We start from the raw sequence: 6,697 nt of genomic DNA, 5'->3' as shown, positions 1-6,697 counted from the left end.
CTAATTTTTTTTCAAGGCATAATGAGTAAGTAGAATGGCAAATAGGCTACTTGATGGTCGCGCTTGCCACTGGGCAACTGAAGTTGTATGAAATAGTAAACATTTCTCACTAACAAAAATAATGAAAACAAAGTCTTTGAAGCTAGCACGACAAAAGAAGGAATGATGACATAACTATTTTTCATAGAAACTTTCAACAGTCTTAAATTAAACTGATATCAATGTCGATATGAAGACATGATGGTAATCGTATCGTTTATCATAATCGTTTGAATAGCACCTCGGATTACAATTTCCCAAATCAACACCTTTTATAAGCGAAAAGTCCATTTTAATGTAAATAACAGCGTAATTCGAGCCAAGGCTTTGTGATAACGAAAACAAAATACAAAAAAGTCTCGACGACATCTGCAAATAGGGAAATTATGAAACCGCGGCGAATGCTAGCGTTCGGCCTTTGTTCGCACGGCTTTTGTTTTAACCTTTCAGAATTTTAATTGAAAAATCAAACGGGTTAGATTCTCTAGGTTTAATTATTTTTGGTTAGTATTATTTATTAATATTTTTTTTATGTTCGTCAGATTTGAAATTCGAAGGAAAATTTTGTATATTACGTTATGGGACGATTTACTATTTGGCAACACCATTTTTTTTTTTTGATACCTTTATTTTTACCGCAGCTAGTAAATACTCAAACGTTTTATATTTTATTATGTGGGTTAAATAACACCGACAATACTGATCAACACAAAATGTCTATTAAGAATAATTACTATCGATCATATGATACTTTAATAAAGAGTGAATTTTATTTATTTTTGTAGATTCATTTATAGCGGTTTTAATCGGATTCATTGATTTTTATATATCATATTATAATATTATCAATCAATCAGGTTTCATATATATGTCGAAAAAAAATAAAAATGTAAATGCTTTGAAAAAAATTTATAATCTATATTATAAAATATTTAATCATGTTGTGTATTTATTTATATACAAATACTATAATAGATTTTCAAAAAGCTTTTAAAAGTTGAAACTGAAATCCGAAACATCGCAATTTATATTTTATGTTTTTAGGAATGGTAGATTAAACAAAAAGTTTTGCTTCTTTTATTTATAAAACAAGCTATTGTTGAACCAAAGTTATTCGAATTTACTTATTTTTTAAATTATTTATTTTGGCTTACAAACTATGGAGTCTATGGCACGAATATAAAACAAAGAGAATCAATATATCAAACTTCAGTGCCAAAATCAACAGTCTAAATTTACTTTACTGAAGTAGACTCTTCAATGCAATTTTAATCATATATTTTTGTATATTTATTAGTATATGATATTTTTTTTATAAAAATATAAATTGACAGCGGTGGGATTCGAACCCACGCCCTTTCGGACTGGTGCCTAAAACCAGCGCCTTAGACCGCTCGGCCACGCTGCCTGTGCAAGCACTGTTGAAATATCGATTTTATTTTAAAAACAGAAATACAAATGTTGTCTATGGCAAATAGCAATGATATTACATTTATTTGAATATTAAAATAGTGAATTTATCGATGCCTGAAGATCTCTAAATCCTGGGTCACTTTAATGAAGCTCATTACTTAATTTATCTGTTGAGTTGGAAGACCGAGCACGGAAGTTACCAGCGTTATATTTCCTGTGTCTGGAAACGCTCCAATAACTATAGTTAATAGCGCCTACATTTCTAATCGTGTCGAATTAACATCCTATCAGACTACAAGAGGCAATAAGGTCAGAACCATAAGGATATTGAATAAGAATTATTAAATGGAACATGTATATCGACCATTTTAACAACAGCCAACCAAATTCAGAAGTACCTACCTTGTTGCCTATGATATGTAGATAGGCAGCTCTTAATTATACATTTTAATATATTTTTTATTTGTTATTTCTGATTTAGTTTATAAACCTATTACTTATATTGTGGATAGATTTTTTTTGTATACATTTTATGCGTTATTATTTTTAAAAAATTGAGGTACAAGTTTTTGTCTTTATTTTGTCAGCCGTGTGTTTTCGTATCCACGCTCATGTCGGTGTTCTTTAAATATATAAATGGAAAAATAACGTACGCGCGAGAGAATTTCTATTTCTTTCTTGTAATTAAAAATAGAATCGTTTTTAATTGCATGCAAATCATGAATTAAATAATTATTATACAAACATTGCAAAATAAAATAAGTTGTGAAGTTGTCTTTGTCGAGCGAATTGACATTGAATTGTTACCCTGTGCGCGCGCATCATAATTTAATTAGCTCTCATATTTTTTTCATAGCGCGCCATAAGAATTGGAACTACAAAAAATAAAACTATTGCTTATATAATGACACATTATTTTCTTCAAAATGTAAGAGTAAAAATCGTTAAAAAAAAATCGTTCCTGTGTTATGATTTGAATAGTGGCTCACTGATATATCTACTCACAGTAAAAATGTAATTACAGCAGTAAGAGACATAACATATTATATTCTACTAGCTGAAGCGGTTTTACTAGCGTGAAATTTATAAGCCTTTATCTATAGCAGACAAACCGTCACCTCATTTTTACCCCCTCGAGGAGTGATTTAAAAAAAGCAGCCTATGTACCTCTCCGGAACTCTAACTATCTCTATAACAACTTTCATCTAAATCAGTTCTGCGGCTTAAGTGTGAAGAGGTAACAGACAGAATTATTTAAGCAGTTATAATAATACTTGGTGGTAGGACTTTGTGTAAGCCCGTCTGGGTAGGTACCACCCACTCATCAGATATTCTACCGCCGAACAGCAGTACTCAGTATTGTTGTGTTCCGGTTTGAAAGGTGCCAGTGTACAGGCACAAGGGACATGACATCTTAGTTCTCGAAGTTGGTGGCGCATTGGTGATATAAGGAATGGTTAATATTTCTTATAGCGCCATTGTCTATGGGCGGTGGTTACCACTTACCAGCAGGTGGCCCATTTGCTCGTCCGCCTACCGATATCATAAAAAAAATAATAATAACTTTAGTATAGATTTAGTTGGCGTTAAATTGATACTGCAAGGAGTACGATTATGCTTCTACTTTTGTTGCTTGAAACCACACTATACAAAAAAATCTAAAACTGCAAAGCTAAAAATTATTTACTAGTAATAATTATTTAATGCAAGGAATTACTAATTTTCTTATTTCCTTCCAGATTAGCGTATTTTTAATAAAATATTTAATCCACAGATTAAACGTTCGTGGATGTGTTTGATGCAATTGTTTTTCTCTTCAATAGAACACCTACGATGTGTTCGCAGTAACAATGGAAAGAAAATTAATACATTTACTTGGTTTTATAATAGTTTAAAGATTGCAGATATGAATGCCCTGTTATTTATTGACCTTCACTGTTTAAACTGACTCGTTCCAGCTACATCGCTTCCATTGCGGTCTAGTCTGAGCAACTTATTGCCATATTAAAGACAAACAAAGTATTAGTAATGGGGTGCCCAAAACGTCAGGACCAAACCTGCAACTTTAACATCGATGCGAGTCGTTAACCTGGTTAGCAAACTAAGAAGTTAGGTTATATCTAAGCGTAAATATAAAAAGCGATCTATGAAGAATATACACTGTAAAAAACTCAAACAAAAATTCGTTTTGTATTTAAAAAATAAACAATGATGATAATTACCGTCTTCATGGTTTTCTGTTTGCCCTAATTAAAAATAAAAAAAAATAATGTGCTCTGGTCGATTTTTATCATTGCAATCGTTTAAAAGGGAAGCAAGCCAATTGCAGGGCAAGTAAAATCTGAGGCATGGCAGTGGAAACAATACCAATTGTGGAAATCCAGATTCAAGATGCTACTGAAAATTTATCCGAAAAATCCAAATCAACGACCCCACGAAACCACGACCTGGGTTTCTATGGTCTCATAAGCTAGCCACTACACCGATGCGGTATTAAAAATATGACGTCACAAATAAAACATAATAGAACGTAACGGTGCCTTTAATTGTTCAGCTGAGCGTGATTTATGGAAAAATACCTTAGAGCTTATTATAATTATGCAAAATGTGGTAAATGAATAAACTCCCTATAGTATTTTTATTTGTTTGGGTTGTTCGTTTTCTTAAACTAGATACATTTAGTTGATTTTATAAAGAACATCTCTATATGGGTTACAAACATCAGTTTCTTTAGTAAATAAAACCCGCAAGAACCAAATAATACGGAAAGCGTAATTCATGAGCGACTAGCGGTTCATTGAGCATCTTATTTTAACGTGAAAAATCTATTTGCACCTGACAGGTGTCAGCTGTAAATGGGCTAAAGTTTTATTTTGAGTTAATGTAAATAACTTTATATACAACGCTGTACTACAATGGATTCACAGATTAAAGAGTAAAAAATAGTTTTCTAAAATTGCACATTTCGCAGGTTGTCGGCATTAAATATAGTATAAATTAAAAAAAAATTGCGGCGTTGGATTTTTGCACTCATTAACTATATATAATAATTATTATTTTTATTATTTCATCGGTAGCTGGAGATATGGGTCGACTGATGGTAAATGTTTACCGCTGCCTACAGACATTAGTCTATTCAATAATAACCAATACGCCACCAACTTTTGGAACAGACATAACATAACTTGTCTTGTTCAATTACACTAGCCACTCACTCTTCAAACCGGAACACAGCAAGTATAACTTAGCCGTTGAATAAACGAAGACGCACAAAGCCCTACCATCTAGTGAAGTGAAGTAAGTAGTCTATATGTTTATAGTTATTTACTATTAGTAACTTATGTACATATATATTATTATGAATTAAGATAGGAATCATGGAATATAACAATCATGGAAGTATCCATGTTTAGGTGTTTGTTTAATATGTTGAAGTAAATTGACTTTTTATTGTTGTTTTTTATTTTAAAATTCTAAAGTTTTTTTTATTATTATTTATGATAAGGTACCACTTATGGTCCAAGTGACATAGATACTGCAATAAATCAAATCAAATTCCTATGATTAATATAGAAGCAATAAACTTACTGATTGACTAACTAAATACTACGACCAGTTCGAAAAAGACGTGATCTGAGAAGAACCAGCGATCAAAACACGAACACTAATATAAAATAAAAACGCGAAATTTTATTCATATTACAAATTAACATGGCGAAACATGACACTGAAATTGATAAATAGTCAAAACAATAATGTAAATGTAAATTTGATTTAATTACGTATCACGATCGTCATAAATCACTTTAAGTCGAATTTTAACAGTAATGACACATCCTTGTTTAATTATAACAAGTGTATAATTAACTCAGATCAAATGTTCAAGCAACACTAGAGCTATCTTTCTTTTTCTTGTATCTAATTATTAATTTATAACTTGTGGCACACGTCGCCAACTTGGCTGGAAGTTGTAGTCAGCTCGCTCGGTCTCTTCGCAAACAGTAACTCAGCCACTTTTGTAAAACTTAGGAAGGCACACATTTACGTGATTTCGTAATGCTTACCGTTTGCCCGAAAGGGATAGATTTTTTGTAAGTGAATATTTGATATACGTATTATCATTGATTGTATATTTTAGAAGCCGTCCGATCTAATAAAATATTTTTGGCTTATAGAATGATTTTTTTTAAAAGTAAAAAATAATTCATAACACATTTCCAGAATATATACAAATCAGTGCAAGCAGTGACATTTATTACGACTACTAGCTGGTGCCCACGACTCCGTTCGCGTGATTTTTAGCCTCCAAAGTAGGGTAGTTGATATAATATCTGTGTATCTTTGAGTCTGTCGTGGCATTGTAGTTCCCAAATGGATTATGATATTATTTTTTGAGAGATCTTATTTGACTGCTTTTCCATTGATAAAAATCAAACTACAAACAACCGAACGTTTTAATTTTATAAATTAATCGGATAATATAAAAAAGTTATGATGTATTTGTCTAACTTCGTAATATATATTACACGTAGTGCCGTCGGGGATTAAAGCATAGATTTTTTTGCAGTTACGAACACGCGACAGAGCTACATAAAGCTAGCCGTGTGAACTGGACTCGCTTAAAAGTAAACGATTTTTTATTGAATGAAAAGGAGCCGGGGTATAAACATAAAATCATCTGCCCCGTAGCCATTTATATTTATAGTATATTTATTTTCAAATGCAAAGGGATGATTTAACACCAGTGGAACTCTTTAAAACAGTTTTAACCTCATCAGCCCTGGTTCCATAACATCTTGATTTTAATAAAACAGACTTTATATATTACCCCAAGGTTACTATAGTATAAATCAGTGAAAACTGTATCCAAATCGGTTAAGCCGATTCCGAGATTAGCGGAACGAATAGATAAACAAACAAAAATTCTAAAATTCATATTTTTGTGATCTATTGCGTTGATAAATACCTCCAATAATATTTTTCTCAAATATCTTTCATATACAGATGTCGATCAGATACTGAATTTTTTTTCGATAATATTTAAGTATGTTTTTTATTAAAGTTGAAGAGTAGTCTTAAAATTTTTAAGCACTTTCGACGGTATGAAATTCTGTATATAGATTTAAGGTATAACAAATAATATTATTATTATCGGTGTAGGGCTGAAAGCCATCGAGTTGGAGCGCCCTTAACTCATGCTCGAATGACTCTTGAAACAAGTGGAGGAAAATGGAGTTCACAGTGT

At 31.6% G+C, this 6,697-nt stretch overlaps 1 non-coding gene across 1 annotated transcript; it reads right to left on the bottom strand.

Annotated features, from left to right (window-relative positions):
• Nucleotides 1-1,367: 1,367 nt before the first annotated feature.
• Trnal-uag (transfer RNA leucine (anticodon UAG)) lies at nt 1,368-1,447 on the bottom strand. Its single transcript has one exon. It is a non-coding gene; the product is annotated as a tRNA-Leu (tRNA).
• Between the last annotated feature and the right edge of the window lie 5,250 nt (nt 1,448-6,697).

Source organism: Vanessa tameamea, chromosome 3 (assembly GCF_037043105.1).
Source record: "Vanessa tameamea isolate UH-Manoa-2023 chromosome 3, ilVanTame1 primary haplotype, whole genome shotgun sequence".
NCBI classification, from domain to species: Eukaryota; Metazoa; Arthropoda; class Insecta; order Lepidoptera; family Nymphalidae; genus Vanessa; species Vanessa tameamea.
This window is presented reverse-complemented; position numbering and strand designations above follow the sequence as displayed.